The sequence below is a fragment of the Bos javanicus genome, chromosome 27 (assembly GCF_032452875.1).
Source record: "Bos javanicus breed banteng chromosome 27, ARS-OSU_banteng_1.0, whole genome shotgun sequence".
NCBI classification, from domain to species: domain Eukaryota; kingdom Metazoa; phylum Chordata; class Mammalia; order Artiodactyla; family Bovidae; genus Bos; species Bos javanicus.
Genome location: NC_083894.1, coordinates 28833534 through 28855952, shown reverse-complemented (window position 1 = coordinate 28855952; position 22419 = coordinate 28833534). Strand labels below are relative to the sequence as shown.

Here is a 22419-nt window from a genome sequence, read left to right as displayed (position 1 = left end):
CATGGTGTTGTTGAGTTCTTCCATATTCTCGCTGTTTTTTCCTGCACAGTTGTTTTTTTAGTTGTTTAGTAAGGGATGATGAAGGCTCCACCTGGAGTGAGTAGATTTTGGATTGCTATGGCCCCTTCCAGATCTATCAATTTTGCTTCACGTATTTCCCAGCTCTTTTGTTTGTAGCACACTACTTTATAATTGCTATGTCTTCTGGGTGGATGGACAGTTTTGTCATTCTGTAATGTCCCTCTCTGTGGTGTTGGAGAAGACTCTTGAGAGTGCCTTGGACTGCAAGGAGATCCAACCAGTCCATTCTGAAGGAGATCAGCCCTGGGATTTTTTGGAAGGAATGATGCTAAAGCTGAAACTCCAGTACTTTGGCCACCTCATGCGAAGAGCTGACTCATTTGAAAAGACCCTGATGCTGGGAGGGATTGAGGGCAGGAGGAGAAGGGGATGACAGAGGATGAGATGGCTGGCTGGCATCACCGACTCAAAGGATATGAGTTTCAGTGAACTCTGGGAGTTGGTGATGGACAGGGAGGCCTGGCGTGCTGCAGTTCATGAGGTCTCAAAGAGTCGGACATGACTGAGCGATTGAACCGAACTGAATGTCCCTCTCTGTTGCTGGCAGTTATTCTTGTTGTAAAGTTCACTTCAATATTAATATAGACGTTCTTGCTTTCTTTTTTTTTTTGATTAATATTATCATGATATATATTTTTCCTTTCTTTTATTTTCAGTCTGAGTATATCATTATTTTTAATGTGAGTTTCTTGTCAGCACCATATAGCGTCTTATGTCTTTTAATTCACTCTGCCAATCTTTGTCCTTTAAGTGGTTGCTTTAGTTATTACATGGTGTGTATGCAATTTATCTTAGTCTACTGGTGTGTCATTTTACCTCTTACCTCATGTTCCTTTACCCTTTCTCATTTGCAATATAATTGTCTTAAATCTTCTGTCTGCCTACACTTAGAACCATACCAGACAGTGTTATAATTTTTGCTTTAAACATCAGTCATAATTTAGAAAATTTAAGAGAAGTTCCAGTACTTTGGCCACCTCATGCGAAGAGTTGACTCATTGGAAAAGACTCTGATGCTGGGAGGGATTGCGGGCAGGAGGAGAAGGGGACGACAGAGGATGAGATGGCTGGATGGCATCACTGACTCGATGGATGTGAGTCTGAGTGAACTCCGGGAGTTGGTGATGGACAGGAAGGCCTGGCATGCTGCGATTCATGGGGTCGCAAAGAGTCGGACATGACTGAGCAACTGAACTGAACTGAGACCTGTTGTATTTACCCAAATATTGCTTCCCATGTTCTTTCTTCTTTACTGAAATTCCAAGATCCCTTCTATCGTCCTTTATTCTGTGTTCAGAGAACTTAATTTAGCCATTCTCTTTGGGTACCTGTGCTGGTGACAAATTTTAAATTTTTTTCATCTTTGAATGTCTTGATTTTCATCTCATCCTTGAAGGATATTTTCACTGAGTACAGGATTCTCTATTGACAGTTGATTTCTTTCAGCACATAAAAAATATTGTGCCACTTTCTCCTGGTCTTCATGGTTTCTGACAAAAAAATCTGTCCTCATTCAACTTGTTTCCTCCTATAGGTAGTGTGCATTATTTTCTGGCTACTTTCCATATTTTTTACTTTTTCTTCAGTGCTTAGAAGTTTAATTGCGATGCCCTCTGATGAGAATTACTTTGGTATATCTTATTTAGACTTCACCTAGTAGGCTACAGTCCATGGGGTCACAGAGAGTCAGACACGGCTGAGTGACTTCAGTTCAGTTCAGTAGCATCTCTGTAGGGGCTCCACCGGTGGCTCAGATGGTAAAGAATCTGCCTGCAATGCAGGAGACCCGGGTTCAATCTCTGGGTCAGGAAAACCACCTTGAGAAGGGAATGGCAAAACCCACTCCAGTATTCTTGCCTGGAAAATCCCATGGACGGTGGAGCCTGGTGGGCTTGACTGAACAACTAACACTTCACTTTAGCTTATTGAATCTGTAGATTTAACCCTCTTGCAAAATGTGAGACGTTTTCAACCATTATCTCCATCAAATACTTTTCAACTCTTCCCCTTTCTCTTCTGTTTCCAGCAACCCGATGACGTGAATATTAGATCTTTTGTTGTAGCTCCACAAGTAGGAAGCTCTGTTCATTTTTCTCCAGTCTATTTTCCATCTTGTTCAGACCTGGTAATTTCTGTTGCTCCTTTGCCCTGTGGTCTTGCCTCTGTCAGTTCTGCTCTGCTGTTGGGTCCATCCACTGAGCTTTGAATTTCAGTTATTGCATTTGTTCCAGACATGTTTGTAATTGCTTGATGACGGGTTTTTACCATGGCTACTTTAAAATCTTTGTCTAATAATTGTAACGTCTTTGTCATCTCTGTGTTGGAGTCTGTTGACTGTCTCTTTTCATTCAGTTTGAGATCTTCCTCATTCATAGCATGACAAGTCATTCTTGATTGAATCCTGGACATTTTGTATCATGAGACTCTGGCTTTTATTTAAACCTTGTGTTTTAGCTGGCTTTGTCTAACACTGCTCTGGCAGCAGAAGGTGTTACTTCCAGGTGGAGGTAAAATCAAGCTCCCTGTTCAGCGTTGTTTGCACCTAAGTGGGTGGGCTTGGGGGGTGTTTGCTGGGGTTGGGGTTGGGGGGTAGAGGGTGGTCCTTGTTCCTGCTGGACAGGCTTCATATTCTATTCTTAGCAGTACCTTTACTGACTCTATGGTGGGGCTGATTTCATAGCTGAAGGATGATATTACATGTCCTGACTCTCCAATTAAGCTATTAATACAACAAACAAGGCAAGAATATACAATGAGGAAAAAATAGTCTTTTTAAAAAGTGATGCTGGGTAAACAGAAGCTACTTGTAAAAGAATGAAATTAGAACATCTTCTCACACCATGTACAAAACAAGAACAACAACAAAAAAACTCAAGATGGATGAAAAACCTAAATATAAGACCTGAAACCATAAAACCCCTGAAATAAAACACAGGCAGTACACTCTGACATAGCTCTTAGCAACATCTTTTGGGACTCTGTCTCCTCAGGCAAGGGAAACAAAAGCAAAAATAAACAAAATGGGATCTAATCAAACTTAAAAGCTTTTGCATAGCAAAGGAAACCATCAACAAGGCAAAAAGGTTACCCACTGAATGGGAGAAGATAGAAGGTATTTGCAAATTATAAGGGGTTCATATGCAAAATATAGAAAGAATTCTTACAACTCAATTTCAAAAGTCAACCAACCACCCAACCAAACAAAGACATAATTAAAAAATGGGTAGAGGACCTGAACATGCCTTTTTTTCCTGGAAGATGTACAGATGGTCAAAGGGCACATGAAAAGATGCTAAGCATCAATAATCAGCAGGGAAATGCAAATCAAAACCACAATGAAACATTACCTCACACTTATCAAGATAGCTATGATCAAGATGACAAATATGTGTTGGTGATGCTGGGAAAGATTGAAGGGGGAGGAAAACGGGACGACAGAGGATGAGCTGGTTGGATGGCATCACCGACTCAATGGACATGAGTTTGAGCAGGCTCCAGGAGTTGCTGATGGACAGGGAAGCCTGGTGTGCTGCAGTCCACGGGGTTGCAAAGAGTCGGACACGACTGAGTGACGAACTAAACTGAACTGATGTGTTGGTGAAAATATGGATAAAAGGCATCGTCCCGCACTGTTGGTGGAGATGTAAGTTGGTGTAACCATCATGGAGAACAGTATGGAGTTTCCCCCAAAAAATTAAAAATAGAATTACCATATGATCCAGCACTCCCACTCCTGGGTATATATCCACAGAAAACAAACAGTAATTTGAAAACATATGCACCCCAATGTTTAGAGCAGCATTATTTATAATAGCCAACATCTGGAAGCAACCTATGTGACCATCAATAGATGGATGGATAATGAAGATGTGGTATATATATACACACTGGACTATTACTCAGCCATTAAAAAGAATACAATTGAATAATTAAAAAAAACAAAAAACATTTGCAGCAACATGAATGGACCTGGAGGGTATTATGCTTAATGAAATAAGTCAGACAGAGAAACATATATATGTATATTTTCACTTAAATGTGGAATCTGAAAAATAAAACAAATAAGCAAATACAGAGTCACAAATACAGAGAAAATTAATGGTTACCAGTGGGGAGAAAGCTATGGGGAGGGGCAAGATAGGGGAAGGGGATGAATGAGCATAAAATAAATAAGTTGTAAGGATGTAATATGCAGCCCAGGGAATATAGTTCATATTTTATAATAACTTTATATGGTATATAATTTATAAAAGTATTAAAAGTATGACTATGTTGTACATATGAAACTAATATAATATTGTAAGTCAAATATTCTTCAATCGAAATAAAAGTCCTGATTCTCCATTAGGCTTCTTCTGACACCACCAATTAAGGAGAAGAAGAGATAGGACTTCCTGGTGGTCCAGTGGTTAAGAATCCGTCTTGCAATGCAGGGGGCACAGATTGATCCCTGCTCGGGAACTTAGATCCCACGTGTAGCAGAGAAACTGAGCCCTCATGCCACATCTTGCCTGTGTGCTGCAACTAACACCCAAGGCAACCACATAAATAAAATTTTTTTTTTTTTTTTACAAAAAAAGAAGAAGAGATAACTCATTAATGCTGGGCAGGAGTTGAAATCTGGGGACTTCACGGGATCTCTCCTCCCCTGCTGGTAGGGCTCTTTGCCTCTCATTGGAAAACAAAAGCCATGGCTCGCTTCTTAGACACGGCTTCTGCAAGATGTCTACAAGGTGGGACACCTTGGTGCCAGCTCTGGGGATGGAAGTTTTCATTGTTGTTTTGTGTTTGGCTGGAGTAGATGATCTCAACATTTTCTCTTTCTAGGCTGTCTCTATCTTCCTCCTTTGGATATAGATAACAGGCTTTTGCTGGGGATAGATTTTTTTTTTTTTTTTGGTCTGTACTTGGCAGTCCCAGACTGCTAGCTTCTTTAGCTCCAGTAGTGGGATGTACGAAGCAATAAACAAACAGACAAACAGACTCAAAAAGCCCATTAATGTAACTCACCACCTTATCATTCTGCAGGTTCAGAGATCCCTAGCCTGTCTGCCTTCTTTGTACTTTTCAGAGTCTTCTTCTGTTTGCTTTGTACACAATGTCCAGGATTTTTAGTTGTAATTGGAGGGACGAATAGGAAGAAGTACATTGACTTCATGTTCTCTGAAGGGCAGTTCCTTAAATCTTCTTTTATTTCTTTCAGTTGGTTTGTCAGTACTTTATTTTTATTTTACAGGTGCCCCGTAGTTCTTGTTAAGTCTATAAATAGTATGTGATATTGTTACTATTTCTAAGCTGAGTCTCTGTGGGATCTAGAACACTTGAATCCTCCAGCAGTTCTTAGTTTCTTGGAAACTACAAGGAGAGTCCCAAGAAACACGTGTATATATGAAAAACATTCCAGATAGAATCACATTTTATTATCTGCTGGGGCTTTGACTCCACAACCCGTATAAATTGGTGTTCTGGTGATTGGGGCTTGAATGCATGTGAATCTTTGAAACAGTGGAGGCTTAGTTGTGGCTTCATTAAGCCCAGGGTGAGCTTACAAGGTGCCAGCATACAACCTGGCATCTTCACTTACTAGCTGGGTGACCAGGAGAAGGTTCCTGAGTGTTTCAGGGCCTCTGTTGATTTACCTGTAAGGTGGAGATAAATGAGTACCACCGGAAGAGAAACCTGCTGTCATTCTGAAATGTTCCTCCCTATAGATAAGGTGTCCATTTTCTCTGGTTGTTGTCCAGATTTTTTTTTTTTCTGTCTTTAGTTTTCAGAAGTTTATTTATGATGTGTCTCGGTAAGGAATTTTTTGGTTGATCCTGTTTGGAGTTCTCCCAACATTTTTAAAACTTTGAACTGTATGCTTGGGGCTAGTGCACTGGGACGACCCATAGGGATGGTATGGGGAGGGAGGAGGGAGGAGGGTTCAGGATGGGGAACACATGTATACCTGTGGTGGATTCATTTTGATATTTGGCAAAACTAATACAATTATGTAAAGTTTAAAAATAAAAAAAAATAAAAAAAAAAAGCTTTGAACTGTAGCTGATTTACAATGTACACCTGTCAGTTTCAAGTTTAGAGCAAAGTGATGTCGTTATATATATTTATTCTTTTAAAATACTTTTCCTTTATAGGTTATTATAAGATTTCAAATGTAATTCTGTGTGCTATGCAGTAAGTTCTTAAACCCTCGTTGTTTGTCCATTTAATATATAGTAGTGTATATCTGTTAACCCCAAAGTCCTAATTTATCTCCCTCACCTTTCCCTCTTGGTAACCATAAATTTGTTTTCTGTGTCTGTGAGTCTGTTTCTGGTTTGTAAATAAATTCATCTGTATTATTTTTTTAAAATTCCACATATAAACGATGTCATATGGTATTTGTTTTCCTCTGATTTACTTTGCTAGTATGATCCATCCATGTTGCTGCAAATAATATTTCATTCTTTTTTTGACTGAGATCTCCCCGCTTCTTGACTTTGTAGATTTAAGTCTACAGTAGGATTAAGTGTGTTACTATGCATACAGCATTTATAACTATCTTATAAGAACAATATAAATGTTAGCCATTAACATAATTCGTACTCCTTTTCTCAAGGTAGCGCAAAAAGCAGAAGGCAGTACAGTGTGGTCAAAGTCTACCATATGACCCAGAAATGCCACTCCTGGGCATATACCCAGAGAAGAACATAATTATGAAAGATCTATGCACCCTAATGTCTACTGCAACACTATTTACAATAGCCAGGACATGGAAGCAACTTAAATGTCCATCAACATAGAAATGGAAAAAGAAGATGTGGTACATGTATGCAATGGAATATTATTCAGCCATAAAAAAGAACGAAATACTGTGCCATTTGCAGAGATGTGGGTGGACCTAGAGACTGACGTACACAAGAATGAAGTCAGAAAAAGAAAAACAAATATATATTAACCTATATATGTGGAATTGAAAAAATGGTACAGATGAACGTATTTGCAAAGTAGAAATACTCAGATGTGGAAAACAAATGTATGGACACTAAGAGGGAAAAGGGGGGAGTGGGATGAATTAGGAGATGGGATAACATATATGCACTACTATGTATAAAATAGATGACTATGAGAACTTCCTGGATAGCACAGGAACCTACTCAATGCTCTGTGGTGACAAAGAGGGGATATATGTATCCATACAGCTGATTCATTTTGCTCTACAGCAGAAACTAATGCAAAATTGTAAAGCAACTAAACTCCAATGAAAAAATAAATCTATCCTTCCCTTTGATAGCAGTATCTTCTAATCTTTTGATCGTGAAGACTGTTTATTTTCCTTTGCACTTTTCCTTTGAATATGTGAGCAGTTCCCTAATGTCACTGACACTGAAATCTTCTTCATTATGTGATAAACAAATAAAGATTCTAATTTCTTTGTGGCTGTTCTGTATCTTGTCACCTTACTGCTCTCTCTTATTTACTCTAGGAGCTTTTTAGTTGATTATTTTGCATTTCTGGATGGCCAATTATTTTTTATGTAAACAATAATAATTTTACCTCATATTTAGTAAATATAATTATTATGTAAAATTATTATGAGACTTACTGTGCTGCCCAGACTTTGAAAAGCAGATAATTTTCTGTGTTCTCTTTGCATTGATTCTCAGTATAGTAAAACATGTATTCTCTCTTTCCATATCAACAACTTCTTTCATGTAATTATCACCTCTTTTGCTTTTCATCCAGGAAAGCATCTCCTTGCTCATGTTTTTTTTTTGTTGTTGTTGTTGATCCCAACATTTTTATTGATGGTTTTATTGCTGGAAAGATATCTTAAAAGTAATTTCTGATAATGATGATATGTGGAGGAGACTTATTTTTAGACGTTGATGCTCCTTTATTACAGAATTAGAATTATTAGAGATGATGAGCCAAAATATTTTCCTATCATCTTCTGGCCCATCTGCATTTGTTCTGTGCATAAGTAAAGAAAACTCTACAATTTTTCTCTGTCCAATTCCTTGGGGCTACAATTACTGAAATTTCAATTAATAATCTTTCCTCTCTTATACTTACTTGCCAGCAGAGTTGCAATTTCTTGCCTTTTCATGTATCTTTATGATCTTTCAAGAGAAATTTAAAGATAGTGTATCAAGCATCAATTTTAACACATATACCCTTGTACCAAACACTAACTTGTAACTGTTACTCATCTGTGTGAACTTGAGTTATGTATCTTTTCAGACTCAGTTTTATATCTAAATTGGGGGAGGATGAGTGAAATAAAATTATTTATGATGTTTTCCATTGCTAATGTCCTCTTTTATCATAAGCTTATGTAACAGAAAGAAAGTGAAAGTTGCTCAGTTGTGTCCGACTCGTTGCAACCCAATGGACTGTACAGTCCATGGAATTCTCTAGGCCAGAATACTGGAGTGGGCAGCCTTTCCCTTCTCCAGGGGATCTTCTCAATCCAGGGATGGAACCCAGGTCTCCCACATTGCAGGCAGATTCTTTACCAGCTGAGCCACCAGGAAAGCCTAAGAATACTGGAGTGGGTAGCCTATTCCTTCTTCAGTGGATCTTTCTGACCCAGGAATCGAACTGGGGTCTCCTGCATTGCAGGCAGATTCTTTACCAACTGAGCTATCAAGGAAGCTCAATTATCTATCAGAAGCAAACAAAGGTGGGCTTGTCCGGGATTTGAACCCAGGACCTCTTGTGCCCTAAGGGAGAATCATACCCCTAGACCAACAAGCCACATGTTAATAGGAAATGTTTAAATTGTGAGGTAAATATAATGCAATTTAAGTAATGAAGAGTATATAAAAAATATTCAGTTCAAACTCATGCAACCCCCAAAGCTCAACTCAAAGATAAATACCTGGGTATGGTGTAACAATTCTGACAACACGGTGCAGGTATACTGGAATCGAACAACTAAGTACATAGATAATGGATGGAAAGACCCCGTTTTCTCACTGTTGGGGTGGAAGTTTGCAGATAAACAAGAAAAGGAGGCTAGAATGATTCATGTAGTAATAGATTAGCATTAAAATCACAGACATAAACTTGTGTTTAGCTTAATATCAATGAAGATGGTTACAAATAGAAATAGACAGTGATACATGTACACTGTGATATCACTGACAGTGATACAATTTGTACAACACATATATTGGGTTGTCCAAAGAACTCATTTGGGTTTTTCCATAAGATGTTAGTTATTGAAAAATTTGAATGAACTTTTTGGAAAACCCAATATTTCCTTGCTCTGTCAACTGGAAGGGCCTGGGGACAGCACCCTAGGGGCAGTGAGCATATCTAGCATCCAGATTTGGTTTTTAATACCATTCTCCAATAGACATAATCTGGGCTTCTTGGAGAAATGGCTAATTCCAGGATTGGGGTGGAAAATATTTATGATAAGAAACCTGGAACATCTTTTAGTATCAAAATGTAAGGCAGTATAAAAAAAATAAAGCTGTAAGGATGAGGGTGCATCAGAAGGATGTGGGAGCTGGACCATGAAGAAGGCTGAGGGCCGAAGAATCGGTGCTTTTGAATTGTGGTGCTGAAGAACACTCCCGAGAGTCCTTTGGACTGCAAAAAGATCAAACCAGTCAATCCTAAAGGAAATCAACCCTGAATATTCACTGGAAGGACTGATGCTGAAGATCCAATACTTTGGCCACGGGATGGAAGAATGGAGTCATTGGAAAAGACCGTGATGCTGGGAAAGACTGAAAGCAAAAGGAGAAGAGGGCAGTAGAGGATGAGATCATTAGACAGCATCACCAACTCAATGCACATGAATTTGAGCAAACTCCAGGAGACAGTGAAGGGCAGGGACGCCTGGCATGCTGCAGTCCATGGGGTCGCAAAGAGTTGGATATGGCTTAGCAACCAAACAACAAGATCAAAAGGACACCAGCGCCAATGGAAAGATCTCTCAGTGGTCCAAACTGGAATAATTTCTGCAACAAAATAAGCTAATAGAGGATTATAATTCAAAGTATAAAATAAATATCTAAGAGTCCATATTGATAGAAATAAAATATTGAGTAGGGAGTCTAGACAAATCTCCCATGCTGAAGAATTCAAAATAATTTATGTAGATGCTCAGCCCTCTAGTAAGTGGCGTGTAGCTCTCTTAAGGGTGGTCTGTGGATAGTGACTTCTTTCCAAAGATAACGGTATGGAATGAGAGGGGGGAAAGTAACTCCACAGAGGAGAACCTCAACAAGGCAACCTCAGCCAGATGATCAAGGTCAAAGTCAACAGTGATGAGTCATGCGGTTAATAGGTGCCCTTGATATGATGTGATGAGAAGAGCCCTTCACCTCTGTGATCTTCCTCCCAAAACACACAACTCCAGTCTGATAATAAGAAAAAACATCAAATCTCAAGTGAGGAAAATTCTACAAAATACTGGATTAGTTAGTATACCTCGAAACTCTCAAGGTCATCAAAAACAAGAAAAATTTGAGAAATTGTCACAGCCAAGAGGCCTCTGAGGAAACAATACAATTAAATGTAATATAGTATTTTGGATGAGCTCCTGCAACAGGAAAGGATGTCAGGTGAACACTGAGGAACTACCTATAAAGTATGGACTCTGGTTAATAATGCATGCATGCTAAGTTTCTTCAGTAATGTCTGACTCTCTGCGACCCTCCTCTGTCCATGGGATTCTCCAGGCAAGAATACGGGAGTGGGTTGCCATGTGCTTCTCCAGGGGACCTTCCTAATCCAGGGGTCGAACCCGTGTCTCTTATATCTATCTGAATTGGCAAGTGGGTTCTTGACCACTAGTGCCCCTGGGAAGCCCCCTGGTTAATAGTAATGTATCAGTATTAGTTCATTAACTGTAACTAATGCACCATACTAAAGAATAGAGAAATAATATTAAATAATAGAGAAAACAGGCTGTGGTACATGTAAAGATTACATTATCTTTGCAGTTTTGTTTTTTTTTTTTCTGTAAATCTAAATCTATTCTAAAACAAACCAAAAAAATTTTTTTAAATAAGTGAATGGAAGGAACACTAAAGAACAGGAAACAAGGATAGAGATTTTTAAAATATTATATAATGAAGGAAACTTTGTGGAAAATAATAAATTTGATTAGTTTAAAAGCATAGACTAGAATCAATTATTCTTTTATTTTCATTTGCAAAAATAGATGCAAATAGGAGGCAAAAAGTTTGGACACTGTGTAACTAAGTCAGCATGTGGCCAATAGCGTTGATTTTAGTTCATAGCTTATAATCACAATAATCAGACCAGAGCTGATGAGCCAAGCTATTGGAACTATTTTTCCAATAGAGTAATTACTTTAATTCGGACCAGGGAACTATTTGGGGGAGGAAGGGTGTGTGGTTAGGATAGTACATAGACCCACTGAAGTTATTAATTAGTTTACACAGCTATGGCCAAAAAGCAGAGGAATAATGGGCTTTTATGAGGGAAATAAACCAATAAAAAGAGGATATGAGTAGTTTTTCACAATTGTGCTGATCTGATTACTGAAAAGTGTATTTTGAATTCGTTTTGGTATTGAATCATTGCAAAGCAATGCTTTTGTCGTCTAATTGTTAATTGCTTTTCATGATGTAGATAAATGATAATCAACTTTTTGCATTTGCAAATATTTCCCAGCAATGTGATGATGAAGTGATAGTTTGCATTGTTTCTTTTTGTTAATTTTCAAGGCATTTTTACATGCTTAATGATTTATTTTTTGTCATTTGGAATAAAAGGTTTTTTCCTTTTTCATGGTTACACCTATTAATTATAAAATTTTAAAATATATTGAAAAAAAAGTTAACCATAATCCCATCATGTTAACTTTTTAAATATATTTCCCATTAGGCTTATTTATATTGAACTACAATTGTGACTACATGTATATTCAATTCACGTCTGACTTAACAGTTGAGTATAAGGATTTTCTCATGCTGTTTAAAATTTTTAATAGCCACTATTTTGAGTATGATAAAATATTAAATCACTTGTTACATGATTTATTAACTTATTAACCTATTAGATGTTTATAGGTTTTCCCCAGTGATATTTTATTCATCCATATATGTTCCAATACCAGAAGAAGAGGCCTGATCCACTGATTTTTTTCTGTCTTTGTGTATGCTGTGACCGGAGTAGTCTTACATTTGAAATTCAGGAAAGATAATGGGGTCTGAACAGTCAAGCATGCAAGTAAAATACAAAGGTATTTTTTAAACTACCACCTCCATTTCAAATCCCATTCATTGAGCCTCCCAAAGATGAGGCATGGATCTGGTTAGCTATGTAATAAAATAGCACACATACTGCGTGCTGGACATCACAGGACAGTTGCCCATAAAACTAGACCTCAGGCCGACACCAAGACAACATTGTAAAGCACCTTTCCCCCAGTTAAAAATACATTTTCAAAAATGCCCAATTTAAGAAAAATACATATTGAGAAAATAAAATATAAACCTAAATCTTAGAATGTAATACCTTAAAATGTAGAACATAGTGTATCAATTTGGGGTTAAAATGAAGACATTTTAATGTTTCAGAGAAATTTTAATTTTGATTGACATGCTAGAGAAGAACGAAACTTAAGACACATTCAAAAGAAACAAACCTAGACCTCGGACTTCAGCTCCCTTTACACTCAGAGTCTCGTCCTCTCTGAGACAGCTGTCTGAGCAGCCTCTGTGTTCACACTGAGTTTCTGAAACTGAATCTGTGACTGTGACTGGTGGGCCGAGATCGTGTATGCCAACAGACTCCAAGTCAGGATTGTCAGTTTCCTACGAAATCAAAGGATAGTAGTTACTGCTGGCAGAAATCTCTATTACTGAAGATTCTCTTTTCATTAGAGGACAATGGCTTTTTCCTTAATTTCCCAGTCCTTCATATCCACTCTGCTGCCATCCTGGAAGATGGGGGTGTTTTCATGAATTCCTACCCGATTTCTATGCTGCTTAGGTGCACCCTTGTTAACCCTTGATGTCACAGAAAGTGTTATAATGGCATGCTGGATTGGGAAGAATAGTCATTTCTCAGGCCACCAATGTATATCTAATGAATTGAATTTAGCAAGTCTCTTGTTGGTATGAAATGCAGGGTAATAGACCTCAGATCAAACTCATCAGTCAAATAATACTTTGAAAATATAGTTTTATCAGTCTTGTCGTTACCAACCAATTCATATTTAAACAGAACTTGGGATTCTTTGGCCTTCCCTGGTGGCTCAGATGGTAAAGAATGTGCCTGCAATGTGGGAGACCTGGGTTCAGTCCCTAGGTTGGGAAGATACCCTGGAAAAGGGCATGGCAACCCACTCCAGTATTTTTCCTGGAGAATCCCCATGGACAGAGGAGCCTGGCAGTCCATGGGGTCGCAAAGAGTCAGACATGACTGAGTGACTAAGCAGATTCTTTGGGGGCAGCCATCATGATGATTCTTCTGGAAGTGTCTCTTGTTCCTTACCTGGCTAAGTGCAAATGCATTTTTTGCTTGATTGTTTGATTGGTTTTTACATGATCTCTGTTAGTGATGAAACTGAGAACATTTAAAATGTCAAATATCGCAGCATGAAGATGCCTTTGATCTAAAGTTGGTGAACTTTCTTTTGAATTGAAAACAATTCAGTTCATAAATGGATGCCTCATTCATAGATATCTAATTCATTCATTCACAACATATTTATTGAAAACTGACAGTGTGCCAGTCATTGTTCCAAATGCTATGAACAAAGCAGGTAGGAACAAAGCAGTCATGGAGTGTATCTTTTCACAGCCCAGAATCAATGAACCCCACTGCCTTCTGAGGTGAAGTTGGTAATACGGAGAAGATCACTATTGCTGAAGAAGGAATCTTGACTAGACACTAGAAATTCTTTACATCCCCACTCTGGATTCACCTCCACTTCCACAGAATGAGCAGTTACTGAGACAACAGAGGCATCAAGAGCTTCTGAAATGAGACAGGGAACCCAGGGAACAAATTCTGCTGAAGCAGGGCCAATGAACAAATTCTACATTTTGTGTGTTGGGCGCAGGGGAGTTTATGGGCCAGAGGGAGCAAGGAAATTATTTTTCAAAAACAAAGCAAAAATACCTGCAAGACTGAATAAGATATACTCTACAAAAAAACAACAAAAAAAAAAACAGTAATGTGTAAGAAAGAGAAAAACAAGGCTTAGATTTCACAGAGATTTGGATGCAAACCAGAGATTTAAATCAGAACAAGAGCCAAATAATGCTAGACTGGAAACAAATCAGAATGATAGGTTTTATGGCTGCTTTAGAACTATGAAGTTGCTCAGGATTTGGGGATCTTGTTTTTAGTTTGGAGGGTGGATGAGTACAAGGAGTCACCAGTACTTCAGAAATTTAAAAAGCGTCACTGGGAGTGAGGAAAACTTATGGAATGTTAAGGACCCAGTACTGTCAGACTGGATCTTTTAATCCAATAAAAGCAATTATTAAATTTACCAGGTTCATCCTCTGCTTCATACTGCCCTTCAAGGATGAGAAAGAGACCAGAGCCACAGCTTTGAAAGTATTCTGTATCTTGTCTGGATGGGAATAGGAAAGCCGTTAGAGAGCCTGCCAAACGTATGGGAATTCAAAGGGGAGCTTAGAAGAAAAGAAAATAGATTGAATGTGTCCAAAGAAGACAGACAAATAAAAGGAAAAAAAAAAAGAACTAGGGTTGAAGACAGACGTAGAACATATTAACTTGTACTCCTTGAGAAGCTAGTTTCTTATCCCATCCTTGAAGATATTACATGCACAATTTAGCACGATTGTGTTGAAAGAAGACAAAAGGACAGGTTATAAAAAGGGCTTGGGGGAAATTAGGAAAATGTGGAGCTTCATCTATCTTCCCTGTCATTAAAATATTAGAGTTTATTTGGAATGACTAGGAAGCCCTGGTGGCTCAGTGGTAAATAATCCACCTGCCAGTGCAGGAGACCCTGGTTCGATCCCTAGTCTGGGAAGATCCCCTGGAGAAGGAAATGACAATCCACTCCAGTATTCTTGCCTGGAAAACCCATAGACAGAGGCGCCTGTCAGGCTACAGTCCATGGAGTCACAAAGAGTTGGTCATGGCTTAGAGACTGAACAACAGTAATTGGAATGAAGCAAGACGAGTTGTGAACTTGGTTAAATGAAAGGAAATGGATTAAAGTGTGGTTTACTATTTGGTTTCCAGGTTGCCTGTGGAATTTTTGCCAAACTATATGCATGAATTCCCAACGTAATGCTCTTCTAGCAAATTTCTGGAAGACGGTATGGGCTGTGCTCACTGAATATGTCTTGGTGTTCTCTGTCTGCCATTTATATCTTAACACATCAATAACTGTTTTTGTTATATACTAAGATTTTTACTCTCTTAGATATAACTCCAATCATTTTCCCTTGAAATTTGAAGTAAAAACATTATAAGGCGTGAATAAGTAATTCCTTCTGAGTTATATCAACCGATGATCTAAATATGCATCCTGAATGTGTGAAAGAGTATTTTGGAAAGATCCATGCCTGCAAAACATTGATATGTGAACAAAAATCTCTCTGTTTTCCCCCATAAGGGGAGATCTTTTTAATGGTGCTCTCAAGCTGAGAAAGATAGGAATGGTTTTCTGGTTCATCAGCATCGCATGGATCCAAATATTAGCTGGATATGAAGAGTGAGGTCACTAGATCTGAAACAAGAGGCTTTTTTTTTTTTTTCCCCTGGATCCTTAAGGTCCCACTGTGACCTAAATTACACACAGTCGTACATACATACCATTTCCAATGACATCAGTTGAAACTTCCTGTGAGCAACTGGGAAAGGGACTTGGCCCGGAATTCCAAGAAATCCAACCTGAGGTTTTAAACCATAGGCATTCCCAGTACTTTGCAACTGATTCAATTTCCAATGAAATTATTGTCGTCCCTGGTTCCAACAGCAAACTAAAGGGAGAATTGAATTAGAAAGGAGAAACATTTTGTGGGAAGAAAAAAACAACCCACATTACTTTGTGAGAACATTTCAGGAGGACCCCAAGGAGACAGAACCCCAAGGTGCTATTCCCAAGATCTGTTGGATTACCTGGAAACAGATGTTTCGTGTAACTAAGGTGGTGACTGCAAGTGAGCAGGAGTGGAGAAATGGAGTGAAGGAACCAACACCTCCTCTTTCCTTCAGTCTTCTTCCCACCCCCCTTCCTCCGAAACCCAAGCTTGATTTGCTGTTTGGCTCGAGGAGCAGGAGAGGACAGAGGAAGTCACAGTGCATTTCCATTTCTTGTCCAGTTTCCAGTCCCATGTCAGCAGAGCTAAACCTTGGATGGCCTAGTAGCATCCCCACGGAGGGCTGTTTGGCAGAGAAAGGGAAGGAGCTGGCGTTGGAGGACAGCCGTCTGCAGCGCTCAGCCCGCAAGCTGTCTCTCCCCTCTGACCCCTGTCAGTACTACAACGGGGAGAGCAAGATAAAGAACACTCCCGTTCTCATCAAAAAGACAAGAGTTTTGTGTACAGCAGGCAGCAGACACTGCCTCCTTGGCCAGTGTCCAAGCTGGCTACAGAAATTCCTCTGCAACAAAACAAATCAGAGCTGCCCTGTGACTTGAACCGCAGGAAGCCCAAGTCCGCCTACACAGCAGCTTCTCCAGGGCTGACGAATGTCACAATTAGTAGATTATGGGGCCAACTATATGGAGATGTATATATATATATATTATAATGTAACATGGTTTAGAGTCACCATCACTGATGCTTCAGAATGCTTGTTTCTACCAGACTTTGGATTGCATGATAATGTGAAGTCATTCAATGGCCCACATTTATCTACTTTTGGAAAATAGGGTTCTGAATCCCAGGCTGTTGAACAGAATTGCCTGTGGTAAAGCCAGCTATTTCCAAAAGTAGCCAAGCCAGGAATTCAGATCTCTTGCTGGCTATTCCAGGCTTAATGATTCACCTTCTATAGACACGGTGCTTGTCCTAGTGTTGACATGCCGTCCAGAATAGTTTGGAGCAGATTATCCTCAGGAAATTTATGTCCTCAGGTAGGAATTTACTGAGTACCATCTACTGACAGGAGATGAATATGAGGGGCGTCGGTTCCTCAAGCTTTCTAGAGAAATCTGTGGATCTACCAAGGCTTGCCACTGTGTCCAATCAGCCTTGTCTGAAGGCTCTATGTCTTACTGAGGTAGCCTGGACATTTTTTTCTGGAGGAAACACCAAAGAAAGTCTACCATTCTAAAAAATTCTGAAGAATTTCTAGACTTGCAAAGAATATCCGCAGTGTTGTGGAAACTCTGATTTCCAACTGAACTCCTACAGAACTTCTTGGAGTTCTGAGACTTGTTTTAAAATAGCACATGGCAGAGAGTAAAGTGTAGGCACAGTCTCTCTCTCTCTCTTTTTTTTTTTTTAAAGAGCTAAGTAATATAAGAAAATTTAAAAAGAAGCTATAAATAATTTTGAAAATGAAATCTGAAATCTCAGTGCAATGGAAATGTTTAGAGTAAAAGATACCTAGAATGTAGTTCAAATGGGACCTGGGTAAGAAATGAATAAGGCTAAATAATAAAGTAGGATGAATGAGATAGCATCACTCAGTGATTAAGACTGCAGATTCTGAAGTCAGACCTACCTGACTTGGATCCATATTTGGTCATTCATTAGATATGTAGCCTTAGGAATATTACTTAAAACCCTTTCACTTAATATGTTCATTTGTTAAAGTCAGAGATTAACAAACCAATCTCATAGCTGTTCCTCAGGCTTTTCAAGGACATGAAGTGTGTACAAACTAAATATGAAGCCTAGTACAAATTAAGTGCACAATAAATGTCAGTTAAAGTTATCTTAAAATCAGTCAAAAGTCTGAAAGGAAGTGAAGAGAAGGTGCAATTTATTTGGTGGGCAGTAGCAGGAAAGAATTTAGATATAAGCAATATTATGGAAAAATGCCCAAAGATATGGAGCCCATATTATCTGAAAAAACAAATTAGCACACAGGGCTAGAGAGTGGGAGACGTGACGGCCTATTGGGATGGCCATAGAACATCAAGGAAAGGCCATTTCTGCATGAAAGTGTGAATTATATTTGCAGAGGAGACAATTCTTAGGCTGAGGGCTATGGGAAATTAACATCTTCCCTTAGGCTATGATTTTTAGCTAGAGTCAACTGTAAATTACTTCATTTGCTATATTAATGTGGCTCTTTTTCCTTCTTTGCGCTTCGAGATACACAGATTTCGATCATTTGACTACTTGGTAACATTCCACCAAACATACTTAACGGAGAAGAGATGAAAAAGCAACTAACCTTGATTGGCCAGGTGCGTACAATGGCTTCCGAGGAGAAATGGCCACAGCAACCTCCCCATCAGTGTGAGCCCAGATTCTTGGGATTTCTTAGAGACTATGCCTGTCACTTGGTTCTGTCCCAAGAGCATGTGCCCATTTTCATGAAGACTTTGGGGGCTTAAACAATCGTCTCCCCTTTTCCACGTGCTCAACCACGGTCCAAAAATGTTAAATGAAAAATTTCAGAAATGAACAGTTCCCATCTTCTCTTTTTATTTGGTGGTGTTGGGCCTTAGTTACAGCACACAGGATCTTTGTTGCGTCATTTAGGATCTTTCGCTGCGGCGCACCGACTTTCTAGCTGTGGCGCGCACCAGCTCAGAGGTTGCAGCGTGCAGGCTTGGTTGCTCTGCGGCATGTGGGGTCTCAGTTCCCCGACCGAGGATTGAACCCTGGTCGTCCCCTGCATTGTAAGGCGAATTCTTAACCACTGGACCATCAGGGAGATTCCAAATCATACATTTTAAATTGCTTGCCATTCTGAACAGTGTCATGAAATCTGCTGATGTCCAGATCCACCCACCCAGGATGTGAATCATCCCATTATCCAACTCACCCTGCCTCTTAGCCTTCTGGGTTATCAGATTGACTGTGGACCGTTGCTATCACAGCTGGTGTTCGAGTCACTCCTGTTTTATTTCATAAGGGCCCCAAAGCATAAGAGGAAGTGATGCTGGCAGTTCGGATGTGCCAAACAGAAGCCAAAAAGTGCTTCTTTTAAGTGAGAAGGTGAGGCTCTTGATTAAATAAGAAAAACTTGTATGCTGGGGTTGCTGAGATCTCCAATAAGAATCTTTAATCTGTGAAATTATGAAGAAGGAAATAGAAATTTGTGCTAGTTTTCTGTTCCAAACTGCAAAAGTTATGGTTACAGTACAGGGTAAAGTGCTTGACTAAGACGGAAGTGGCATAAAGTTTGTACAGCAAGGTATTTCAAGAGAGAGATCACATTCACATTACTTTTATTACAATCAGTTCAGTTCAGTCGCTCAGTCGAGTCCGACTCTTTGCGACCCCATGAATCGCAGCACTCCAGGCCTCCCTGTCCATCACCAAGTCCCAGAGCTTACTCAAACCCATGTCCATTGAGTCCGTGATGCCATCCAGCCATCTCATCCTCTGTCGTCCCCTTCTCCTCCTGCCCCCAATCCCTCCCAGCATCAGAGTCTTTTCCAATGAGTCAACTCTTTGCATGAGGTGGCCAAAGTACTGGAGTTTCAGCTTCAGCATCATTCCCTCCAAAGAAATCCCAGGGCTGATCTCCTTCAGAACGGACTGGTTGGATTTCCTTGCAGTCCAAGGGACTCTCAAGAGTCTTTTCCAACACCACAGTTCAAAAGCATCAATTCTTTGGTGCTCAGCTTTCTTCACAGTCCAACTCTCACATCCATACATGACCACTGGAAAAACCATAGCCTTGACTAGATGGACCTTTGTTGGCAAAGTCATGTCTCTGCTTTTGAATCTGCTATCTAGGTTGGTCATAACTTTCCTTCCAAGGAGTAAGCATCTTTTAATTTCATGGCTGCAGTCACCATCTGCAGTGATTTTGGAGCTCAGAAAAATAAAGTCTGACACTGTTTGCACTGTTTCCCCATCTATTTCCCATGAAGTGATGGGACCAGATGCCAGGATCTTCGTTTTCTGAATGTTGAGCTTTAAGCCAACTTTTTCACTCTCCACTTTCACTTTCATCAAGAGGCTTTTGAGTTCCTCTTCACTTTCTGCCATAAGGGTGGTGTCATCTGCATATCTGAGGTTATTGATATTTCTCCCAGCAATCTTGATTCCAGCTTGTGCTTCTTCCAGTCCAGCATTTCTCATGATGTACTCTGCATATAAGTTAAATAAGCAGGGTGACAATATACAGCCTTGACTCCTATACACCTTTTCCTACGCGGAACCAGTCTGTTGTTTCATGTCCACTTCTAACTGTTGCTTCTTGACCTGCATATAGGTTTCTTAAGAGGCAGGTCAGGTGGTCTGGTATTCCCATCTCTTTCAGAATTTTCCACAGTTTATTGTGATCCACACAGTCAAAGGCTTTGGCATAGTCAATAAAGCAGAAATAGATGTTTTTCTGGAACTCTCTTGCTTTTTTGATGATCCAGCGGATGTTGGCAATTTGATCTCTGGTTCCTCTGCCTTTTCTAAAACCAGCTTGAACATCAGGAAGTTCACGGTTCACATGTTGCTGAAGCCTGGCTTGGAGAATTTTGAGCATTACTTTACTAGCGTGTGAGATGACTGCAATTGTGCGGTAGTTTGAGCATTCTTTGGCTTTGCCTTTCTTTGGGATTGGAATGAAAACTGACCTTTTCCAGTCCTGTGGCCACTGCTGAGTTTTTTCAAATTTGCTGGCATATTGAGTGCAGCACTTTCACAGCATCATCTTTCAGGATTTGAAATAGCTCAACTGGAATTCCATCACCTCCACTAGCTTTGTTCATAGTGATGCTTTCTAAGGCCCACTTGACTTCACATTATTGTTATAATTGTTCTATTTCTTATTGGTTATTGTTAAACTCTTACTGTGTCTAATTTATACTTTAACTTAATCATAGGTATGTATGTATAGGAAAAACACGTAACATACAGTAAGTCCACTGCATATGAACAAATTCTGTTCCGAGAGTGCTGTCGTAAGTCCAATTTGTCAGTCCAACAAAGTTAACCTAGGTGCCCAACAAACAAAATTGGCTATAGAGTACTGTACTGTAATAGATTTATAACACTTTTTATTCAAATAATACATAAAAAGCAAAAAAATAAAGGGAACATCTTAAATCTTACAGTACAGTATCTTGAAATGTACAGTAGTACAGTACAACAGCTGGCCTATCGGGGCTGGCATCGAGTGAACAGGCAAGAAGGATTATTGATTGGAGGAGAGACAGGAAGTGGGAGACGGTAGAGCTGAAGGATCGTCAGCAATAGAAGGAGGGTAAGCTGCAATTTCACTCGCACCTGATGTTGATGACCCAGGTACTGGGTCTTGCTGGGACCAGATGTACATTTGTCTGTTTGAAAGTTCACAGCTTGAAGGTTCATATGTAGGGGACTTACTCTATAGGGTTTGATACTATCAGTGGTTCCAGGCACCCATAGGCTGGTCTTGGAATGTATAACCCATGGATAAGGGGAGACAGCTATATAAGCCTTGTGCCAGGAGCTAACCCCAAACTCCCAATTCCTCCCTCCCTCTGAGCAACCACAAGTCTGTTGTCTATAAATCTGTTTTTATTTTGTAGATACGTTCATTTGTGTTGTATTTTAGATTCCACATATAAGTATTTGCAGTTATTTTAAATCTTTGCCAGGCAGCTCATAGAGCTGTGTTTCTTCTGAGTCCATTTTTGGACTTTTCTTTTTTTCCCTTAATGACCCAGTGGCTCCCTGTTTGTATGCCTTGTAAGTTTTTGTCATGATTTGGGCATTTGCAAAAACAACCACTTGTCCAAGTCTTTGCTCACTTGTTTCACCCAGGGAATGATCTTCACCATCAGCCCCGCTGGAGGTTCTCGGACTTTTCAAACTCAGTCTGTTCTCTTACTCACCCTGGCATCTCCTGCGGCTTCAGTCTTGCTCATCTCTGTGTTTCAGCACCTCCTAATCTCTTAACAGTGGTCCCTTCAGCTCTATGAGTCAGGCAAAACAGAACCTAGTTGCTTGGGAAGTCCCCAGAGAAGCCAGAATATTAGACTGATGAACTACTGTCTGTTCTCAGCCAGGAGGAGGAGGCCTGGTGTGGAAGGCTTCGTCTCACTCACTTGAGGCAATTCTGTGTCAGGGAGAGGGGGATGGATGGCCACGTCAGATGCCACGGTGTTTGCTGTCCCTTGTGTTGGAATTCGTTCTGGATTTGCTATCTTCTGGATGCTGTAGCTTCTTAACTGGTCTCTATTGTTCTCAGAGAGGTATTATGCTTCATCTATTGTTGTTAACTTTGGGTCTTTGTTGGGGAAAGAGGGCATGTAGCTTACTA

The 22419-nt window shown here is 39.7% G+C and overlaps 1 long non-coding RNA gene across 1 annotated transcript; it reads right to left on the bottom strand.

Annotated features, from left to right (window-relative positions):
• Positions 1–12598: 12598 nt before the first annotated feature.
• LOC133240140 (uncharacterized) lies at positions 12599–18572 on the bottom strand. Its single transcript, XR_009734128.1, has 3 exons — positions 18394–18572; positions 15859–16025; positions 12599–12869 (listed from the first exon to the last, which is right to left on the bottom strand). It is a non-coding gene; the product is annotated as an uncharacterized LOC133240140 (long non-coding RNA).
• Positions 18573–22419: the final 3847 nt, after the last annotated feature.